Genomic DNA, 24,411 nt, shown 5'->3' with positions numbered 1-24,411 from the left:
CCTGACAACTGGAGACTGAGACCCCCAGCCCTACGCCCCTGACAACTGGAGACTAAGACGCCCCAACCCTAAGACCCCCAGTCCTGCATCCTGACAACTGAGACTGAGACCCCCAGCCCTACGTCCTGACAACTGGAGACTAAGACCCCAGTCCTGCGTCCTGACATCTGGAGACGAGACCCCCAGTCCTACATCCTGACAACTGGAGACTGAGACCCCCAGCCCTACGTCCCTGACAACTGGAAACTAAGACCCCCAGTCCTACATCCTGACAACTGGAGACTGAGACCCCAGCCCTACGTCCTGACAACTGGAGACATAGACCCACAGTCCTACATCCTGACAACTGGAGACTGAGACCCCCAGCCCTACGTCCTGACAACTGGAGACTAAGACCCCCAGTCCTACGTCCTGACAACTGGAGACTGAGACCCCAGTCCTACGTCCTGACAATTGGAGACTGAGACCCCAGTCCTCCACGCCCTGACAACTGAGACTGAGACCCCCAGCCCTACGTCCTGACAACTGGAAACTAAGACCCCAGCCCTACGTCCTGACAACTGAGACTAAGACCCCAGTCCTACATCCTGACAACTGGAGACATAGACCCACAGTCCTACGTCCTGACAACTGGAGACTGAGACTCCCAGTCCTACGTCCTGACAACTGGAGACTAAGACCCCCAGTCCTACGTCCTGACAACTGGAGACTGAGACCCCCAGCCCTATGTCCTGACAACTGGAGACTGAGACCCCAGTCCCACGTCCAGACAACTGGAGACATAGACCCCCAGTCCTACGTCCTGACAACTGGAGACTGAGACCCCCAGCCCTATGTCCTGACAACTGAGACATAGACCCCAGTCCTACGTCCTGACAACTGGAGACTGAGATCCCCAGCCCTATGTCCTGACAACTGAGACTAAGACCCCCAGTCCTACGTCCTGACAACTGGAGACTGAGACCCCCAGCCCTATGTCCTGACAACTGGAGACTGAGACCCCCAGTCCTACGTCCTGACAACTGGAGACATAGACCCACAGTCCTATGTCCTGACAACTGAGACTGAGACCCCAGCCCTATGTCCTGACAACTGGAGACATAGACCCACAGTCCTACGTCCTGACAACTGGAGACTGAGACCCCCAGCCCTATGTCCTGACAACTGGAGACTGAGACCCCCAGCCCTATGTCCTGACAACTGGAAACTAAGACCCCAGTCCTACATCCTGACAACTGGAGACTAAGACCCCAGTCCTACATCCTGACAACTGAGACATAGACCCACAGTCCTATGTCCTGACAACTGGAGACTGAGACCCCAGTCCTACGTCCTGACAACTGGAGACTAAGACCCCCAGTCCTACGTCCTGACAACTGGAGACTGAGACCCCCAGCCCTATGTCCTGACAACTGGAGACTGAGACCCCCAGTCCTACGTCCCCTGACAACTGGAGACTGAGACCCCAGCCCCTGTCGACAACTGGAGACTGAGACCTCCTGACAACTGGAGACATAGACCCACAGTCCTACATCCTGACAACTGGAGACTGAGACCCCCAGCCCCACATCCTGAGACCCCCAGCCCTACGTCCTGACAACTGGAGACTGAGACCCCCAGTCCTATGTCCTGACAACTGGAGACTGAGACCCCCAGTCCTACGTCCTGACAACTGGAGACTAGACCCCCAGTCCTACATCCTGACAACTGGAGACTGAGACCCCAGCCCTACGTCCTGACAACTGGAGACTGAGACCCCCAGTCCAGTCCTGACAACTGGAGATCCTGACAACTGGAGACTGAGACCCCCAGTCCTACGTCCTGACAACTGAGACTGACCCCAGCCCTACGTCCTGACATCTGACCCCCAGTCCTACGTCCTGACAACTGGAGACTGAGACCCCCAGTCCTACGTCCTGACAACTGGAGACTGAGACCCCCAGCCCTGCGTCCTGACAACTGGAGACTAAGACCCCAGTCCTACATCTGACAACTGGAGACTCCCAGTCCTACGTCCTGACATCTGGAGACTGAGATTCCCAGTCCTACGTCCTGACAACTGGAGTCTTAGATTCCCAGTCCTACGTCCTGACATCTGGAGACTGAGACCCCCAGTCCTACGTCCTAACAACTGAGGACTGGAGACCCCCAGCCCTACGTCCTGACATCTGATGACTGAGACCCCAGTCCTACGTCCTGACAACTGGAGACTTAGACCCCAGTCCTACGTCCTGACAACTGGAGACTGAGACCCCCAGCCCTACGTCCTGACAACTGGAGACATAGACCCCCAGTCCTAGAGACCCCAGTCAGCCTGACAATTGGAGATTGAGACCCCCAGTCCTACGTCCTGACAACTGGAGACCCCCAGTCCTACATCCTGACAACTGGAGACTGAGACCCCAGCCCCACGTCCTGACAACTGGAGACTTAGACCCCCAGTCCCACGCCCTGACAACTGGGGACTTAGACCCCAGTCCTACGTCCTGACATCTGGAGACTGAGACCCCCAGTCCTACATCCTGACAACTGGAGACTGAGACCCCAGTCCCTACATCCTGACATCTGAGACTGAGACCTGACAACTGAGACTGAGATTCCCAGTCCTACGTCCTGACAACTGAGACTGAGACCCCCAGTCCTACGTCCTGACAACTGGAGACTCCTGAGACCCCCCAGTCCTACGTCCTGACAACTGAGACTGAGACCCCCAGTCCTCATCCTGACAACTGGAGACTGAGACCCAGTCCTACGTCCTGACAACTGGAGACTTAGATTCCCAGTCCTATGTCCTGACATCTGGAGACTGAGACCCCAGTCCTACGTCCTGACATCTGGAGACTGAGACCCCCAGTCCTAACAACTGAGGACTGAGACCCCAGCCCTACGTCCTGACATCTGGAGACGTAGACCCCCAGTCCTACGTCCTGACAACTGGAGACTGAGACCCCCAGTCCTACGTCCTGACAACTGGAGACTGAGACCCCCCCCTCGTCCTGACAACTGGAGACCCCACCAGACAACTGGGGACTTCTGACAACTGGGGACTTCCCAGTCCTACGTCCTGACAACTGGAGACTGAGACCCCCAGTCCCACGTCCTGACAACTGAGACTGAGACCCCAGTCCTACATCCTGACAACTGGAGACTGAGACCCCAGCCCTACGTCCTGACAACTGGAGACTGAGACCCCCAGTCCTACGTCCTGACAACTGGAGACTGAGACCCCCAGTCCTACGTCCTGACAACTGGAGACTTAGACCCCCAGTCCTACGTCCTGACAACTGGAGACTGAGATTCCCCAGCCCCTAGTTCTGACAACTTCCCAGTCCCTATGTCCTGACAACTGGAGACTGAGATTCCCAGTCCTACAACTGAAACTAAGACCCCCAGCCCTGACACAACTGGAGACTTAGACCCCCAGTCCTACGTCCTGACAACTGAGACTGAGACCCCAGCCCTACGTCCTGACAACTGGAGACTAAGACCCCCAGCCCTACGTCCTGACATCTGGAGACTGAGACCCCAGTCCTACATCCTGACAACTGGAGACTGAGACCCCCAGCCTACGTCCTGACAAACTGGAGACTTAGACCCCAGTCCTACATCCTGACATCTGGGGACTGAGACCCCCAGCCCTACGTCCTGACAACTGGAGACATAGACCCCAGTCCCTCGTCCTGACATCCTGACAACTGAGAGACTGAGACCCCCAGCCCTACGTCCTGACAACTGGAGACTAAGACCCCCAGTCCTACGTCCTGACAACTGGAGACTAAGACCCCCAGTCCTACGTCCTGACAACTGGAGACTGAGACCCCAGCCCTACGTCCTGACAACTGGAAACTAAGACCCCAGTCCTCGTCCTGACATCTGGAGACTGAGACCCCAGTCCTACATCCTGACAACTGGAGACTGAGACCCCCAGCCCTACGTCCTGACAACTGGAAACTAAGACCCCCAGTCCTGCATCCTGACAACTGGAGACTGAGACCCCCAGCCCTACGTCCTGACAACTGGAGACATAGACCCACAGTCCTACATCCTGACAACTGGAGACTGAGACCCCCAGCCCTACGTCCTGACAACTGGAGACTAAGACCCCCAGTCCTACGTCCTGACAACTGGAGACTGAGACCCCCAGTCCTACGTCCTGACAATTGGAGACTGAGACCCCCAGTCCTACGTCCTGACAACTGGAGACTGAGACCCCCAGCCCTACGTCCTGACAACTGGAAACTAAGACCCCCAGTTCTACGTCCTGACAACTGGAGACTAAGACCCCCAGTCCTACATCCTGACAACTGGAGACATAGACCCACAGTCCTATGTCCTGACAACTGGAGACTGAGACCCCCAGTCCTACGTCCTGACAACTGGAGACTAAGACCCCCAGTCCTACGTCCTGACAACTGGAGACTGAGACCCCCAGCCCTATGTCCTGACAACTGGAGACTGAGACCCCCAGTCCTACGTCCAGACAACTGGAGACATAGACCCACAGTCCTACGTCCTGACAACTGGAGACTGAGACCCCCAGCCCTATGTCCTGACAACTGGAGACATAGACCCCCAGTCCTACGTCCTGACAACTGGAGACTGAGATCCCCAGCCCTATGTCCTGACAACTGGAGACTAAGACCCCCAGTCCTACGTCCTGACAACTGGAGACTGAGACCCCCAGCCCTATGTCCTGACAACTGGAGACTGAGACCCCCAGTCCTACGTCCTGACAACTGGAGACATAGACCCACAGTCCTATGTCCTGACAACTGGAGACTGAGACCCCCAGCCCTATGTCCTGACAACTGGAGACATAGACCCACAGTCCTACGTCCTGACAACTGGAGACTGAGACCCCCAGCCCTATGTCCTGACAACTGGAGACTGAGACCCCCAGCCCTATGTCCTGACAACTGGAAACTAAGACCCCAGTCCTACATCCTGACAACTGGAGACTAAGACCCCAGTCCTACATCCTGACAACTGGAGACATAGACCCACAGTCCTACCCTGACAACTGGAGACTGAGACCCCCAGTCCTGTCCTGACAACTGGAGACTAAGACCCCAGTCCTACGTCCTGACAACTGGAGACTGAGACCCCCAGCCCTATGTCCTGACAACTGGAGACTGAGACCCCCAGTCCTACGTCCTGACAACTGGAGACATAGACCCACAGTCCTACATCCTGACAACTGGAGACTGAGACCCCCAGCCCTATGTCCTGACAACTGGAGACTGAGACCCCAGTCCTACGTCCTGACAACTGGAGACATAGACCCACAGTCCTACGTCCTGACAACTGAGACTGAGACCCCCAGCCTATGTCCTGACAACTGGAGACATAGACCCACAGTCCTGTCCTGACAACTGGAGACATAGACCCCCAGTCCCTACGTCCTGACAACTGGAGACTGAGACCCCAGCCCTATGTCCTGACAACTGGAGACTAGACCCCCAGTCCTACGGAGACTGTCCCTGACAACTGAGACTGAGACCCCAGTCCCTACGTCCTGACAACTGGAGACTGAGACCCCCAGTCCTACGTCCTGACAACTGGAGACTGAGACCCCCAGTCCTACGTCCTGACAACTGGAGACTGAGACCCCAGTCCTACGTCCTGACAACTGGAGACTAGACCCCAGTCCTACGTCCTGACAACTGGAGACTGAGACCCCCAGTCCTACGTCCTGACAACTGGAGACTGAGACCCCCAGTCCTACGTCCCTGACAACTGAGACTGAGACCCCAGCCCTCCTGACGTCCTGACATCTGGAGACTTGAGACCCCCAGTCCTACGTCCTGACAACTGGAGACTGAGACCCCCAGCCCTAGTCCTAGACCCCAGTCCTACGTCCTGACAACTGGAGACTGAGACCCCCAGCCCCTCGTCCTGACAACTGGAGACTGGAGACCCCAGTCCTACACAACCATAGACCCACAGTCCCACGTCCTGACAACTGGAGACTGAGACCCCCAGCCTACGTCCTGACAACTGGAGACTGAGACCCCCAGTCCTACGTCCTGACAACTGGAGACTGAGACCCCAGCCCCGCCCTGACAACTGGAGACTGAGACCCCAGTCCTACGTCCTGACAACTGGAGACAAGACCCCCAGTCCTACATCCTGACAACTGGAGACTGAGACCCCAGCCCTAGTCCCACGAGACCCCCAGTGACAACTGGAGACTAAGACCCCAGTCCTACGTCCTGACAACTGGAGACTGAGACCCCCAGCCCTACGTCCTGACAACTGGAGACTTAGACCCCCAGTCCTACGTCCTGACAACTGGAGACTGAGACCCCCAGTCCTACGTCCTGACAACTGGAGACTGAGACCCCCAGTCCTACATCCTGACAACTGGAGACTGAGACCTCCAGTCCTACGTCCTGACAATTGGAGACTGAGACCCCCAGTCCTACGTCCTGACAACTGGAGACTGAGACCCCCAGTCCTACATCCTGACAACTGGAGACTGAGACCCCCAGCCCTACGTCCTGACAACTGGAGACTTAGACCCCCAGTCCTACGTCCTGACATCTGGAGACTGAGACCCCCAGTCCTACGTCCTGACAACTGGAGACTAAGACCCCCAGTCCTACGTCCTGACATCTGGAGACTGAGACCCCCAGTCCTACGTCCTGACAACTGGAGACTAAGATTCCCAGTCCTACGTCCTGACATCTGGAGACTGAGACCCCCAGTCCTACGTCCTGACAACTGGGGACTTAGATTCCCAGTCCTACGTCCTGACATCTGGAGACTGAGACCCCCAGTCCTACGTCCTGACAACTGAGGACTGAGACCCCCAGCCCTACATCCTGACATCTGGAGACGATCAGTCCTCGTCCTGACAACTGGAGACTAGACCCCCAGTCCTACGTCCTGACAACTGGAGACTGAGACCCCAGTCCTACGTCCTGACAACTGGAGACTTAGATTCCCAGTCCTATGTCCTGACATCTGGAGACTGAGATTCCCAGTCCTGTCTGACAACTGGAGACTTAGATTCCCAGTCCTACGTCCTGACATCTGGAGACTGAGACCCCCAGTCCTACGTCCTGACAACTGAGGACTGAGACCCCCAGCCCTACGTCCTGACATCTGGAGTCCTACGTCCTGACAACTGGAGACTGAGACCCCAGTCCTACGTCCTGACAACTGGAGACTGAGACCCCCCAGTCCTCGTCCTGACAACTGGAGACTGAGACCTCCAGTCCTACGCCCTGACAACTGGAGACTAGACCCACAGTCCCTACGTCCTGACATCTGGAGACTGGGACCAACTGGAGACTGAGACCCCAGTCCTACGTCCTGACAACTGGAGACTTAGACCCCAGTCCTACGTCCTGACAACTGGAGACTGAGACCCCCAGCCCTCCTACCTGACAACTGACAACTGGAGACCCCCAGTCCTACGTCCTGACAACTGGAGACTGAGACCCCAGTCCTACGTCCTGACAACTGGAGACTGAGACCCCAGTCCTACGTCCTGACATCTGGAGACTGAGACCCCCAGTCCTACGTCCTGACAACTGGAGACTTAGACCCCAGTCCTACGTCCTGACAACTGGAGACTGAGACCCCAGTCCTACGTCCTGACATCTGACAACTGAGGACTGAGACCCCCAGTCCTACGTCCTGACAACTGGAGACTGAGACCCCAGTCCTACGTCCTGACAACTGGAGACTGAGACCCCCAGTCCTACGTCCTGACAACTGAGACTTAGATTCCCAGTCCTACATCCTGACATCTGGAGACTGAGACCCCAGTCCTACGACAACTGGGGACTTAGATTCCCAGTCCTACGTCCTGACATCTGGAGACTGAGACCCCAGTCCCCTACGTCCTGACAACTGAGACTGAGACCCCCAGCCCCACATCCTGACATCTGGAGACGTGAGACCCCAGTCCTACGTCCTGACAACTGGAGACTGAGAGACCCCCAGTCCTACGTCCTGACAACTGAGACTGAGATTCCCAGTCCTACGTCCTGACATCTGGAGACTGAGATTCCCCAGTCCTGACATCTGGAGACTGAGACCCCAGTCCTACGTCCTGACAACTGAGACTGAGACCCCCAGCCCTACGTCCCTGACATCTGGAGACGTAGACCCCAGTCCTGCGCCCTGACAACTGGAGACTGAGACCCCTGTGTCCTAGTCTCACGTCCCTGACAACTGGAGACTGAGACCCCAGTCCTACGTCCTGACAACTGGAGACTGAGACCCCCAGTCCTACGTCCTGACAACTGAGACTAAGACCCCCAGTCCTACATCCTGACAACTGGAGACTGAGACCCCCAGCCCCACGTCCTGACAACTGGAGACTAAGACCCCAGTCCTACGTCCTGACATCTGGAGACTGAGACCCCCAGTCCTCATGTCCTGACAACTGGAGACTTAGACCCCAGTCCTACGTCCTGACAACTGGAGACTGAGACCCCCAGCCCTACGTCCTGACAACTGGAAACTAAGACCCCCAGTCCTCACATCCTGACAACTGGAGACTGAGACCCCAGCCCTACGTCCTGACAACTGGAAACTAAGACCCCCAGACGCCTGACATAGATTTAGACCCCAGCCTACGTCCTGACATCTGGGAGACTGAGACCCCAGCTCCTACGCCCTGAAACTGAAATTCTCCCAGCCCCATCCTGAACTGGAGGACTGAGACCCCTGCCCTACATCCCTGACAACTGGAAACTAGGAGCCTCTACGTCCTGACAACTGGAGACTTAGATCCCCAGTCCTACATCCTGACAACTGGAGACTGAGACCCCAGCCCTACGCCCTGACAACTGGAGACTTAGACCCCAGTCCTACGCCCTGACATCTGAGACTGAGACCCCCAGTCCTACGTCCTGACATCTGGAGACTGAGACCCCAGTCCTACGCCCTGACAACTGAGACTGAGACCCCTAGCCCTACGTCTGACATCTGGAGACGTAGACCCCAGTCCTACGTCCTGACAACTGGAGACTGAGACCCCCCAGCCCTACGTCCTGACAACTGAGACTGAGACCCCCAGCCTCACATCCTGACAACTGGAGACTAGACCCACAGTCCTACATCCTGACAACTGAGACTGAGACCCCCAGCCCTACGTCCTGACAACTGGAGACTGGACCCCAGTCCTACATCCTGACAACTGGAGACATGAGACCCACAGTCCTACGCCCTGACAACTGGAGACTGAGACCCCCAGTCCTACGGCCCTGAGCAACTGAGAGACTGAGACCCCAGCCCTATGTCCTGACAACTGGAGACTGAGACCCCAGCCCACCCTGACAACTGGAGACATAGGTCCTACGCCCTGACAACTGAGACTGAGACCCCAGCCCATGTCCTGACAACTGAGACCTAGACCCCAGTCCTACATCCTGACAACTGGAGACTGAGACCCCCAGCCCTATGTCCTGACAACTGGAGACTAAGACCCCAGTCCTACGATCCTGACAACTGGAGACTGAGACCTAGCCCTATGTCCTGGACAACTGGAGACTGAGACCCCCAGTCCTACGCCCTGACAACTGGAAACTAAGACCCACAGTCCTACGTCCTGACAACTGGAGACTGAGACCCCAGCCCTACGCCCCTGATATTTGGAGACATAGACCCACAGTCCTACGTCCTGACAACTGAGACTGAGACCCCAGCCTTACGTTCCTTACAACTGAGACTAAGACCCACAGTCCTACGCCCTGACACATCTGGAGACTGAGACCTCAGTCCTTGTCCTGACAACTGGAGACTGAGACCCCCAGCCCTATGTCCTGACAACTGAGACTTAGACCCCAGTCCTACATCCTGACAACTGAGACTGAGACCCCAGTCCTACATCCTGACAACTGGAGACATAGATTCCCAGTCCTACGCCCTGATGACTGAGACTGAGACCCCCAGTCCTACGTCCTGACAACTGAGACTGAGACCCCAGTCTCCACGCCCTGACAACTGAGACTGAGACCCTGTAGCCCCTATGTCCTGGACAACTGGAGACTTAGACCCTAGCTCTACGACAATTGGGAGACATAGACCCCAGTCCTACGTCCTGACAACTGGAGACTGAGACCCCAGCCTACGTCCTGACAACTGGAGACTAAGACCCCAGTCCTGCGCCCAACACTGAGACTGAGACCCTGGTCCTACATCCTGACAAATCCGAGACTGAGACCCCAGCTTACTGGCCTGACAACTGGAAACTAAGACCCCCCCAGTCCTGCATCCTGACAACTGAGACTGAGACCCCCAGCCCTACGTCCTGACAGAGACATAGACCCACAGTCCTACGTCCCGACAACTGGAGACTGAGACCCCCAGCCCTACATCCTGACAACTGGAGACTAAGACCCCCAGTCCCAGAGACTGAGACCCCAGCCTCACATCCTCGACAACCGGAGACTAGACCCCAGCCTACGCGTCCCGACAATTGAGACTGAGACCCCAGCCTCTACATCCTGACAACTGGAGACTGAGACCAGCCCACAGATCTCGACAACTGGAAACTTGTGACCCCAGTTCTATCGCCTGACAACTGGAGACTAAGACCCCAGCTCCTACATCCTGACAACTGAGACATAGACCCACAGTCCTATGTCCTGACAACTGGAGAGAGCCAGACCCCCAGCTCCTACGTCCTGACAACTGGAGACTTGTACTCCCAGTCCCACATCCTGACAACTGAGACTGAGACCCCCAGCCATGTCCTGACAACTGGAGACTGAGACCCCAGTCCTACGTCCAGACAACTGACATAGACCCACAGTCCTACATCCTGACAACTGGAGACTTAGACCCCCAGCCCTACGTCCTGACAACTGGAGACATAGACCCCAGCCTACGTCCTGACAACTGGAGACTGAGATCCCAGCCCAGGTCCTGACAACTGGAGACCGGGAGACCCCAGCCCCACGTCCTGACATCTGGATACCCAGACCCCCAGCCTCACATCCTGACAACTGGAGACTAAGACCCCCAGTCCTACGTCCCGACATCTGAGACTGGAGACCCTCAGTCCTACATCCTGACAATCCGGGGACTAGATTCCCAGTCCCACGCCCTGACATCTGGAGACTGAGACTCCCAGCCCTCACGTCCACAACTGAGGACTGAGACCCCCAGCCCTACATCCTGACATCTGGAGACTTAGACCCCAGTCCCAGCCTGACAACTGGAGACTGAGACCCCAGTCCTACATCCTGACAACTGACACTTAGACCCCAGCTCTGGATTCCCCAATAACCGAGACTGAGACCCCAGCTGTCCCCGACATCTGGAGACTGGAGATTCCCAACCCCACGCCCTGACATCTGGAGACTGAGACCCCCAGTCCTACGTCCTGACAACTGAGGATCAGACCCACAGCCCCATCGTCCTGACATCTGGAGACGTAGACCCCCAGTCCTCACGTCCCGACAACTGGAGATCTCCCAGTCCTACGCCCCGACAACTGAGATCAGGACCCCCAGCCCTACGTCCTGACAACTGGAGACATAGACCCACAGTCCTACGTCCCAAGCAACTGGACACTCAGACCCCCAGCCCTACGTCCTGACAACTGGAGACTAAGACCCCAGCCTCACATCCTGACAACTGGAGACTGAGACCCCCAGCCTACGTCCTGACACCGAGACTTAGACCCCCAGCCCTACGCCCTGACAACTGGAGACTGAGACCCCCAGCTCCCACGCCCCGACAACTGGAGACTAAGACCTCCAGCTCACGTCCTGACAACTGAGACTTAGACCCCCAGTCCTACATCCTGACAACTGGAGACTGAGACCCCAGCCCTACGCTCTGACAACTGGAACTAAGACCCCCAGTCCTTATGTCCTGACAACTGGAGACTGAGACCCCTGTTTTATGTCCGATTAACTGGAGACTGAGACCCCTAGCCTACATCCCGACAACTGGATATTTAGACCCTGTCTCATCGGGCCTGACAACTGAGACTGAGACCCCAGCCCTACATCCTGACAACTGAAACTAAGACCCCCAGTCCCCCGCCCTGACATCTGAGACTGAGACCCCCAGTCCCCACATCCTGACAACTGGAGACTGAGACCCCCAGCCCTACGTCCTGACAACTGAGACTTAGACCCCAGTCCTACATCCTGACATCTGAGATCAGACCCCAGCTTCCACATCTGACAAATGACACTTAGACCCCCAGTTTCACTCTCTGACACCTGAGACTGAGACCCCCTGCCTTACATTCTGAGTTAATTGGACATTTAGACCTACGTCCTCCCTGACAACTGAGACTGAGACCCCAGTCCTACGTCCCGACAACTGGAGACTTAGACCCCAGTCCTACATCCACACTGAGACTTGAGACCCCCAGTCCTACATCCTGACAACTGGAGACTTAGACCCCAGCCCTACGCCCCGACAACTGGAGACCGGAGACCCCAGCCCTCACATCCTGACGACTGGACACTGAGACCCCAGTCCACATCCTGGACACTGATATTTAGACCCCAGCCCCACGCCCTGACAACTGGAAACTAAGACCCCACCTCACATCCCTCGAGCAACTGAGACTGAGACCCCAGCCCATATCCCGACAACTGAGACATAGACCCACAGTCCTTACATCCTCGAGAATCGAGACTGAGACTCTAGTCCTACATCTCAAAACTGCAGACCTAGACCCCAGCTTCTACTGTCCCGACAATCGGACACCAGAGACCCCAGCCCTTAAGCATCCTTAGACTTTAGACTCTCTAGCCTTATCGTCCTACAATGAGACTGAGACCCCAGCCTCACATCCTGGACAATCAGACTCAGACCCTGCCCTCACGTCCTGACAACTGGAAATAGACCACAGTTCTACTGCCCTGGACAACTGGAGACTGAGACCCCAGTTCCACATCCTGACAACTGGAGATCGAGACCCCAGTCCACGTCCTGACAACTGGAGACTTAGACCCCAGCCCCCACGTCCGGACAACTGGAGACTAAGACCCCAGTCCTACGTCCTTGACAACTGGAGACTGAGACCCCAGCCCCACGCCCTGACAACTGAGACTGAGACCCCAGTCCTACGTCCAGACAACTGGAGACTGAGACCCCAGCCCTACATCCTGACATCTGAGACCTAGACCCCAGCCCTCACATCCTGGACAACTGAGACTAGACCCCCAGTCCACGCCCTGACAACTGGAGACTGAGATCCCAGTCCCTATGCCTGACAACTGGAGACTAAGACCCCCAGTCCCACGCCCTGACAACTGGAGACTGAGACCCCCAGGCTCCGTGGCCCCACAATCAGAGACTGAGACCCAGTCCTACGTCCTGACAACTGGAGACATAGACCCACAGTCCTATGTCCTGACAACTGGAGACCGAGACCCCCAGCCCTATGTCCTGACAACTGGAGACATAGACCCACAGTCCTACTGCCCTGACAACTGGAGACTGAGACCCAGCCCGCATGTCCTGACAACTGGAGACTGAGACTCCCAGCCCTATGTCCTGACAACTGGAAACTGTGACTCTAGTCCTACATCCTGACAACTGAGACCAAGACCCCAGTCCTACATCCTGACAACTGGAGACATAGACCCACAACTGCATGTCCTGACAACTGAGACTGAGACCCCCAGTCCTCACGTCCTGACAACTGAGACTAAGACCCCCAGTCCTACGTCCTGACAACTGGAGACTGAGACCCCCAGCCCTATGTCCTGACAACTGGAGATTGAGACTTCCAGTCCTGGCCCTGGACAACTGGAGACATAGACCCACAGTCCTGCTGTCCTTTGACAACTGGAGACTGAGACACCTGTGCCTCATGTCCTGAATACTGGAGACTGAGACCCCCAGTCCTACGTCCTGACAACTGGAGACATAGACCCACAGTCCTACGTCCTGACAACTGGAGACTGAGACCCCCAGTCCTGCGTCCTGACAACTGAGACATAGACCCCCAGCCCCATGTCCTGACAACTGAGACATAGACCCCCAGTCCTACGTCCTGACAACTGGAGACTGAGACCCCCAGCCCTATGTCCTGACAACTGGAGACTGAGACCCCTGGCCCTACGTCCTGACAACTGGAGACTGAGACCCCAGTCTGCGTCTGACAACTGGAGACTGAGACCCCAGTCCTACATCCTGACAACTGGAGACTGAGACCCCCAGCCCTCGTCCTGACAACTGGAGACTAAGACCCCCAGTCCTACATCCTGACAACTGGAGACATAGACCCACAGTCCTACGTCCTGACAACTGGGAGACTGACTCCCAGTCCTACGTCCTGACAACTGGAGACTGGAGACCCCCAGCCTATGTCCTGACAACTGGAGACTTAGACCCCAGTCCTCGTCCTGACAACTGGAGACAGACCCCACATCCTACGTCCTGACAACTGGGACTTAGATTAGAGACCCCCCAGTCCTACGTCCTGACATCTGGAGACTTGACCCCCAGTCCTACGTCCTGACAACTGAGACTGAGACCCCCAGCCCTATGTCCTGACAACTGGAGACTAAGACCCCCAGTCCTCGTCCTGACAACTGGAGATCTGAGACCCCCCATCCCTATGTCCTGACAACTGGAGACTGAGACCCCCAGTCCACACCTGACAACTGGAGACATAGACCCACAGTCCCTACGTCCTGACAACTGGAGACTGAGATTCCCAGCCTACGTCCCCTGACAACTGGAGACAGATTCCCATAGACCTGGAGACACAGTCCTACGTCCTGACAACTGGAGGGACCCCAGACCCCAGATATGTCCTGACAACTGGAGACATAGACCCACAGTCCTACGTCCTGACAACTGGAGACTGAGACCCCCCCAGCCCTATGTCCTGACAACTGGAGACTGAGACCCCCCAGTCCCCTATGTCCTGACAACTGGAGACTAAGACCCCAGTCCTATGTCCTGACAACTGGAGACTAAGACCCCAGTCCACATCCTGACAACTGGAGACTGAGACCCCCAGCCCAGTCCCCACAACTGGAGACTGAGACAGTCCTACGTCCTGACAACTGGAGACTGAGACCCCAGTCCTACGTCCTGACAACTGGAGACTGAGACCCTCAGCCCTATGTCCTGACAACTGAGACTGAGACCCCCAGTCCTCGTCCTGACAACTGGAGACATAGACCCCAGTCCCTACGTCCTGACAACTGGAGACTGAGACCAGCCCTATGTCCTGACAACTGGAGACATAGCGACCCCCAGTCCTCGTCCTGACAACTGGAGACTGATTGACCCCCAGCCATATGTCCTGACAACTGGAGACTGAGACCCCAGTCCTACGTCCTGACAACTGGAGACTAAGACCCCCTAGTCCCTACGTCTGACATCTGGAGACTGAGACCCCCAGCTCCCATGTCCTGACAACTGGAAACTAAGACCCCCAGCCCTACGTCCTCCACAACTGAGACTGAGATTCCAAGTCCTACATCCTGACATCTGGAGACTAGACCCCCAGCCCCTACGTCCTGACAACTGGAGACTTAGATTCCCAGTCCTACGCCCTGACAACTGGGGGCAGAGACCCCCCAGCCCCTACGGCCCCCTGACATCTGGGAGATTGAGACCCCCAGTCCTAGACAACTGGAGACTGAGACCCCCAGCCCTACGCCCTGACAACTGGAAAGACTAGACCCCCAGTCCCTCGTCCTGACAACTGGAGACTGAGACCCCCAGTCCTACGTCCTGACAACTGGAGACATAGACCCACAGTCCTACGTCCTGACAACTGGGGCAGAGACCCCAGTCCCTACGTCCTGACAACTGGAGACTAAGACCCCCAGTCCTACGTCCTGACAACTGGAGACTGAGACCCCAGCCCTACGTCCTGACAACTGGAGACTGAGACCCCCAGCCCTCGTCCTGACAACTGGAGACTAGACCCCCAGTCCTACGTCCTGACAACTGGAGACTGAGACCCCCAGTCCTTCACCGACAACTGGAGACTGAGACCCCCAGCCCTACATGTCCTGACAACTGGGAGACTGAGACCCCCAGCCTACATCCTGACAACAGGAGACTTAGACCCACAGTCCTATGTCCTGACAACTGGAGACTGGAGACCCCCAGCCCTATGTCCTGACAACTGGAGACTAAGACCCCCCAGTCCTACATCTTCAGTCCCCCAGTCCTACTGACAACTGGAGACTGAGACCCCCAGCCCTATGTCCTGACAACTGGACTGAGATCTACATCTGACAACTGGAGACTGAGACCCTCCCTATGTCCCGACAACTGGAGACTGAGACCCCCAGCCCTATGTCCTGACAACTGAGACTGAGACCCCAGTCCTACATCCTGACAACTGGAGACTTAGACCCCCAGTGCTACGTCTGACAACTGGAGACTGAGACCCCAGCCCTATGTCCTGACAACTGGAGACTAGACCCCCAGCCCTATCGTCCTGACAACTGGAGACTGAGACCCCAGGCCCTACATCCTGACAACTGAGACATAGACCCACAGTCCCACGTTCTGACAACTGGAGACTAAGACCCCCAGTCCTACATCCTGACCTGGAGTCTGAGACCCCCAATCCTACATCCCTGAGGACTGAGACCCCCCAGCCCTATGTCCTGACAACTGGAGACTGAGACCCCCAGTCCTCGTCCTGACAACTGGAGACTGAGACCCCCCAGCCCTACGTTGACAACTGGAGACATGGGCCCAGTCCCTGCGTCCCTGACAACTGGAGACATAGACCCACAGTCTACGTCCTGACAACTGGAGACTGAGACCCCAGTCCTATGTCCTGGACAACTGGAGACTATGACCCACAGTCCTACGTCCCTGACAACTGGAGACTGAGACCCCCAGCCCTATGTCCTGACAACTGGAGACTGAGACCCCCAGCCCTATGTCCTGACAACTGGAAACTAAGACCCCCAGTCCTACGTCCTGACAACTGGAGACTAAGACCCCCAGTCCTACATCCTGACAACTGGAGACATAGACCCACAGTCCTACGTCCTGACAACTGGAGACTGAGACCCCCAGTCCTACGTCCTGACAAACGGAGACTAAGACCCCCAGTCCTACGTCCTGACAACTGGAGACTGAGACCCCCAGCCCTATGTCCTGACAACTGGAGACTGAGACCCCCAGTCCTACGTCCTGACAACTGGAGACTGAGACCCCCAGCCCTATGTCCTGACAACTGGAGACATAGACCCCCAGTCCTACGTCCTGACAACTGGAGACTGAGACCCCCAGCCCTATGTCCTGACAACTGGAGACTGAGACCCCCAGTCCTACGTCCTGACAACTGGAGACTAAGACCCCCAGTCCTACGTCCTGACAACTGGAGACTGAGACCCCCAGCCCTATGTCCTGATAACTGGAGACTGAGACCCCCAGTCCTACGTCCTGACAACTGGAGACTAAGATCCCCAGTCCTACGTCCTGACAACTGGAGACTGAGACCCCCAGTCCTATCGTCCTGACAACTGGAGACTGAGACCCCCAGTCCTACTGAGACCTCCTGACAACTGGAGACTGAGACCCCAGTCCTACGTCCTGACAACTGGAGACATGAGACCCCCAGTCTCACGTACTGACAACTGGAGACATAGACCCCAGTCCTACGTGACAACTGGAGACTGAGACCCCCAGTCCTACGTCCTGACAACTGGAGACTAAGACCCCCAGTCCTACGTCCTGACAACTGGAGACTGAGACCCCAGCCCTATGTCCTGACAACTGGAGACTGAGACCCCCAGCCCTCGTCCTGACAACTGAGACTGAGACCCCAGCCCTATGTCCTGACAACTGGAAACTAAGACCCCCAGTCCTACGTCCTGACAACTGAAACTAAGACCCCCAGTCCTACATCCTGACAACTGGAGACTGAGACCCCCAGCCCTACATCCTGACAACGGGAGACTTAGACCCCAGCCTATCCTGACAACTGGAGACTGAGACCCCCAGCCCCCTGACATGGAGACCTCCTACATCTTCCCACGACAACTGGAGACTGGGACCCCCAGTCCTACATCCTGACAACTGAGACTGAGACCCCCAGCCCTATGTCCTGACAACTGGAGACCGAGACCCCCAGTCCTACATCTTGACAACTGGAGACTGAGACCCCTGCCCTACATCCTGACAACTGGAGACTGAGACCCCAGCCCTATGTCCTGGACAACTGGAGACTGAGACCCCAGTCCTACATCCTGACAACTGGAGACTTAGACTCCCAGTGCTATGAGACCCCAGCCCTCCATGTCCTGACAACTGGAGACTGAGACCCCCAGCCCTATGTCCTGACAACTGGAGACTTAGACCCCAGTCCTACATCCTGACAACTGGAGACTAAGACCCCCAGTGCTATGTCCCTGACAACTGGAGACTGAGACCCCCAGTCCTACATCCTGACAACTGAGACTTAGACCTCTAGCAGGTCCTGACAACTGGAGACTGAGACCCCCAGTCCTACATCCTGACAACTGGAGACTTAGACCCCCAGTGCTATGTCCTGACAACTGGAGACTGAGACCCCCAGCCCTATGTCCTGACAACTGGAGACTGAGACCCCCAGCCCTACGTCCTGACAACTGGAGACTAAGACCCCCAGTCCTACATCCTGACAACTGGAGACTAAGACCCCCAGTCCTACGTCCTGACAACTGGAGACTAAGACCCCCAGTCCTACATCCTGACAACTGGAGACTGAGACCCCCAGTCCTACATCCTGACAACTGGAGACTGAGACCCCCAGCCCTATGTCCTGACAACTGGAGACTGAGACCCCCAGCCCTACGTCCTGACAACTGGAGACTGAGACCCCCAGTCCTACGTCCTGACAACTGGAGACTAAGACCCCCAGCCCTACGTCCTGACAACTGGAGACTGAGACCCCCAGCCCTACGTCCTGACAACTGGAGACTTAGACCCCCAGTCCTACGTCCTGACAACTGGAGACTTAGACCCCCAGCCCTACGTCCTGACAACTGGAGACTGAGACCCCCAGCCCCACGTCCTGACAACTGGAGACTGAGACCCCCAGCCCTATGTCCTGACAACTGGAGACTGAGACCCCCAGCCCTATGTCCTGACAACTGGAGACTGAGACCCCCAGTCCTACATCCTGACAACTGGAGACTTAGACCCCCAGTGCTATGTCCTGACAACTGGAGACTGAGACCCCCAGCCCTATGTCCTGACAACTGGAGACTGAGACCCCCAGCCCTACGTCCTGACAACTGGAGACTAAGACCCCCAGTCCTACATCCTGACAACTGGAGACTAAGACCCCCAGTCCTACGTCCTGACAACTGGAGACTAAGACCCCCAGTCCTACATCCTGACAACTGGAGACTGAGACCCCCAGTCCTACATCCTGACAACTGGAGACTGAGACCCCCAGCCCTATGTCCTGACAACTGGAGACTGAGACCCCCAGTCCTACGTCCTGACAACTGGAGACTGAGACCCCCAGTCCTACGTCCTGACAACTGGAGACTGAGACCCCCAGCCCTACGTCCTGACAACTGGAGACTTAGACCCCCAGTCCTACGTCCTGACAACTGGAGACTTAGACCCCCAGCCCTACGTCCTCACAACTGGAGACTGAGACCCCCAGCCCCACGTCCTGACAACTGGAGACTGAGACCCCCAGCCCTACGTCCGGACAACTGGAAACTAAGACCCCCAGTCCTATGTCCTGACAACTGGATATTTAGACCCCCAGCCCTACGTCCTGACAACTGGAGACTGAGACCCCCAGCCCTACATCCTGACAACTGGAGACTTAGACCCCCAGTCCTACGTCCTGACAACTGGAGACTAAGACCCCCAGTCCTACATCCTGACAACTGGAGACTTAGACCTCCAGTCCTACATCCTGACAACTGGAGACTTAGACCCCCAGTCCTACATCCTGACAACTGGAGACTTAGACCCCCAGTCCTACATTTTATTTATTTATATTTATTTTTTTACCTTTATTTTACTAGGCAAGTCAGTTATGAACAAATTCTTATTTTCAATGACGGCCTAGGAACAGTGGGTTAACTGCCTGTTCAGGGGCAGAACGACAGATTTGTACCTTGTCAGCTCGGTTACTAGTCCAATGCTCTAACCACTAGGCTACCCTGCCGCCCCATCCTGACAACTGGAGACTGAGACCCCAAGTCCTACGTCCTGACAACTGGAGACGTAGACGAGTGCTGCACAGGCATCTCTAGCCCCTCTGGAGATGTGTGTGTTTGTTTGTGTATGCACGTTCGTGTGCCTGCATTCCTGCGTGTGTGTGTTAACTCCAGTGTTTGTGTGTGAACTCCGGTATGTGTGTGTGTGTGTGTGCACACCGGTGGCCATCAATATTACATCACGCTCTGTTTCCAGCCATGAGGCTCATCCACTTTGATTCCTGCCTCACCGGCTTCTCTTACTGCGTTCTGTTCCGTTATGATGCTGGGAGGTTAGTGGAGCGAGCTTGATACGTATCCCCTGCTCATCCCCATGGCGACCCCAGGTTTGAGTGGCAGCGCTGTGATGTCCCTGTATGCTGTACAGGGGGGTGGGGGTTGAATGTGACAGTGGCTGATCCCTCTGCAGCCAAGTCAACCCTGCAACAGTGAGAATAGATTAGTATGCTACAGTGGGCTATGTTTATGAAGGTGCACAGGGGATGAAGTGAGGCAAAGCTTTTGTTCACATTCTGAGCTTCAAACATAAAGAAAAAGTGGAACAGAAAGTGCTGCTACAGTGGAAGAAGTTAAGAAACTATGCAACTTTCAGAAACCACTGTAACTCCTGGGCAATGAGTTTTGGGTTCTGTGAAAGAGTCAATACCTTATTTACAGCAAGAAGGGTTAAAGACACTTGAACATTGGTACATTTGGCATTTTGAATCAAAGATCAATGTACATGTGTTGAAATTCAATATGAAATGTTGAGGTTAAATTCAATATATTTACAGTGTGATAATGCCTCATTATCAAAATGTTTTAATTAAGAGTATCTTTATTGATCAACCCTCCTCTCCTTTGTGACTGAATGCGTCGCTGAACGTGACAGTCTCACATATGTAAAAAAATAAATTTAAAAAAAATGGGGTGAAAATGCAATGTGATGCAATGATCAAAGCAGGGAGTGTAATGTAATTTCCATAATCGTTACTCCTCTCCATCGTCTGTCGTGGATTTGGGGGAGCGTTCGTTTGATGCTTCGGCAGGTCTCTTAATTAGTGCCTCTCTTAAGCTCACCATCAGCCTTCTGCCGCCTCTCTTTCCCACAAATGACTGACTCCGTCATCGTCACAGAGCTCCGGAGGGGAGGGGAGGAGAAGGGAGAGGGAGAGGGGGTAGTTATCGTTATTGGAGTTAGTTAGGTGCAAGAATAAAAATGCTGCTGGCCCACATTTAATCTTAGCTTGTGTCCCATATGGCACCCTGGCCAGAATGCTATAGGCCCTGGTCAAAAGTAATGCACTACATAGGAATAGGGTATAATTTGGGACGAACTCTCTGCCTTGTTTTTGCATCAGGGCAGTGGGGGAAGCAGGGCAAGGTGGTAGGGGGGTGTTTAAACCAGCCATTAATAGTTGAGCAAGCCTGTTTAACAAGTCCTATTGGTCTGTGTGATCTGTGAATTCCTCAGCAGGCATCCTAACCCCCAGACTGAGGAGGCTGCGTGACTCAACCACCAAGACAAATTGTCCCGCTTTAGCCCTCCAATGGGGCCACCACTCTCGCAATTAGAGAGGCCACTCTCACTTGTGTGTGTGTGTGTGCGAGTGTGTGTTTATATGGGGCAACAGGCGAAACGCATGTATTTTGCGTGATCTTCGTCTCTGGCTTTGTATCTGGCAATATAAGGAGAGAGAGGCTAGCCCTGAGCAAGACCTTTCATTTCCATACGCTGCAACACTCCATTAAAGGAACTGGGGAATAAATAAATACACAGCACTCCACACATTGGGATTTAGAGATACTCCCTCTCCTAAAAAACCCAGAAGGATTACAGGAGATGTAAAAAATCTGAGCCTCACTAACATGCCTCCATCCTTCTCACATCTCAGTTTTTTCCTTCCAGCTCCATTATTCAGTCGGGGGCATATTCCCCCTCTTCCTCATTCACCATGTGTCCCCCACAGCTCTTCACAGCTCCTCATAGCTCCTCACAGCTCCTAACAGCCTCTCACAGCTCCTCAAAGTCCCTCACAGCTCCTCACAGCCCCTCACAACTTCTCACAGCTCCTCACAGCCCCTCACAGCCTCTCACAGCTCCTCACAGCCCATCACAGCTCCTCACAGCCCCTCACAGCCTCTCACAGCCCCTCACAGCCCCTCACAGCTCCTCACAGCCCCTCACAGCTCCTCACAGCCCCTCACAGCTCCTCACAGCCCTCACAGCTTCTCACAGCCCCTCACAGCTCCTCACAGCTCCTCACAGCCCCTCACAGCTCCTCACAGCCCTCACAGCCCCTCACAGCCTCTCACAGCTCCTCACAGCCCCTCAGAGCTCCTCACAGCTTCTCAAAGCCTCTCACAGCCCCTCACAGCCCCTCACAGCTCCTCATAGCCCCTCACAGCTCATCACAGCCCCTCGAAGCTCCTCACAGCCCCTCACAGCTCCCAGTATCTTACAGGCCTCAGCATCACTCCTCAACCCCTACTGCTCATTACTCCAATTAGGAGCCCTAGTTATCTTTCCATATACTGAACTCAAGCCAGCTCCCTCCAAACACACCTAGCTAACTCTCTCTAATACACCCCCAACCCCCTGCATCCCTTTGAGCTCATGCCCTCATATCATCATCAGCAGATCCTTCAACACCACCCACCACCATGAATATTAGAGACAGTATGATGTCCGACCGCCCCTCCGGCACATATCCATCTATGTGATTGGGTTAGTGACATGTGCTCTGTATACGTGACTCATCACCAGTAAATGTGCTTTGATTGATGAGGAGGTGGTGGGTGGACAAGGTCATTATTATTGATAAGTCTGTGTTAACCCTTTGGGAGTTTTTCCTGGCCACTGTGCTTCTACTTGTTCTTTCGGGTCTAGGCTGGGTTACTGCAAAGCATTTTGTGGCTGCTAATGTAAAACTGGCTTTATGAATAGATTTGATTGATTAAACCTCTGTTGTTGCTCTGTCCCTGCAGGTTCTAGAGCGTCTGTTCCAGAAGGGTTTCAGCGTGGCAGCGTCCTGCGGCGGCGGGGTGGACTCCTCCCAGTTCAGCGAGTACGTGCTGTGCCGTGAGGACCGGCGGAGTATGTCCATGAACACCCCCATCAGGATAAAACAGGAGCCCCTGGACTAGAGAGACTTTAGGAGAGGAGAGGGACTAGCCACGAGGGCTCCTCACCCCCTATTGGACAGAACAGAACAAACCCAAACCCTAATATCCCTCCACCTCACACCACAGAAACCAACCCAGCAAGAAACACCTAAGTATTAGCAGATGCCTGATAACGTTGCCAGCTCTGAGGAACTCAGTGCACTAAGGGAATGTAGTATAAACACAAAAAAGCAAAGAAAAAAACAAAAGGATTTGATTCTGTTTACTAATAACACCCAAAGGAATATAGGACTATGATGATGAACAGAAAGACTGAAACAGCAGCTCCATCTCTTGACCCATTTAAGCACCGTGACCAATCTCTTTTTCCTCCAGTTGTAAGGCTCTCTGACCCCTTATGAAGAGGTGTCCTGACCTCAGTGAGGAGCACGGCCCCCTTGCCCTCAGTGCAGCGCATGGCGGTGTGTCGTCCAGTCCCGTACGTGTCTGTGTGAGGCCCATGTGTTGTGTGCGCCGTCCAGTGCAGCTGAGTGGGGACAAGACAGGTGCTATTTAGGGAGGCCTGGCCTGACAAGGGACAGGGCTGACAGAGAGGAAGAGGAGGAAGTGACAGCCATCCAGCCCACATTGCTCTTATAGCCAGCAACCAGGCCTCGCAGCCAAGGGAAGTCCGATTGATTGTCTTTCTTATTTTCATTGTTGTTTATAAAGTACAACTTTTTTCTCTGTTTTTTTTGCTGTTTTATCACAACATGGTGTAAACAATTATTATTAGGATTGTTTTATGTTTTTTCCCCTCCTATATGAAGGATGTATGAGCGTTGTATTCAGTCAGTATGTTTGAAAGCTTCAGAGAATGAGAAAGAGAGACAGAGAGAGAGAAAGAGAGACAGAGAGAGACAGAGAAAGAGAGACAGAGAGAGAAAGAGAGAGAGAGAGAGAGAGAGACAGAGAGAGAGAGAGACAGAGAGAGATACACAGAGAGAGATACAGAGAGACAGAAAGAGAGAGAGACAGAGAGAGAGACAGAGAGAGAGAGACAGAGAGAGACAGAGAGAGACAGAGAGAGAGAGACAGAGAGAGACAGAGAGAGAAAGAGAGAGAAAGAGAGAGAGAGACAGAGAGAGAGAGAGACAGAGAGAGATACACAGAGAGAGATACA

At 54.9% G+C, this 24,411-nt stretch overlaps 1 pseudogene; it reads left to right on the top strand.

Annotated features, from left to right (window-relative positions):
• Positions 1–23,299, top strand: part of LOC115123130 (BTB/POZ domain-containing protein kctd15-like) — a 37,815-nt pseudogene extending 14,516 nt beyond the window's left edge.
• Positions 23,300–24,411: the final 1,112 nt, after the last annotated feature.

The sequence above is a fragment of the Oncorhynchus nerka genome, unplaced genomic scaffold (assembly GCF_034236695.1).
Source record: "Oncorhynchus nerka isolate Pitt River unplaced genomic scaffold, Oner_Uvic_2.0 unplaced_scaffold_2333, whole genome shotgun sequence".
Classification (NCBI taxonomy): domain Eukaryota; kingdom Metazoa; phylum Chordata; class Actinopteri; order Salmoniformes; family Salmonidae; genus Oncorhynchus; species Oncorhynchus nerka.
This window is presented reverse-complemented; position numbering and strand designations above follow the sequence as displayed.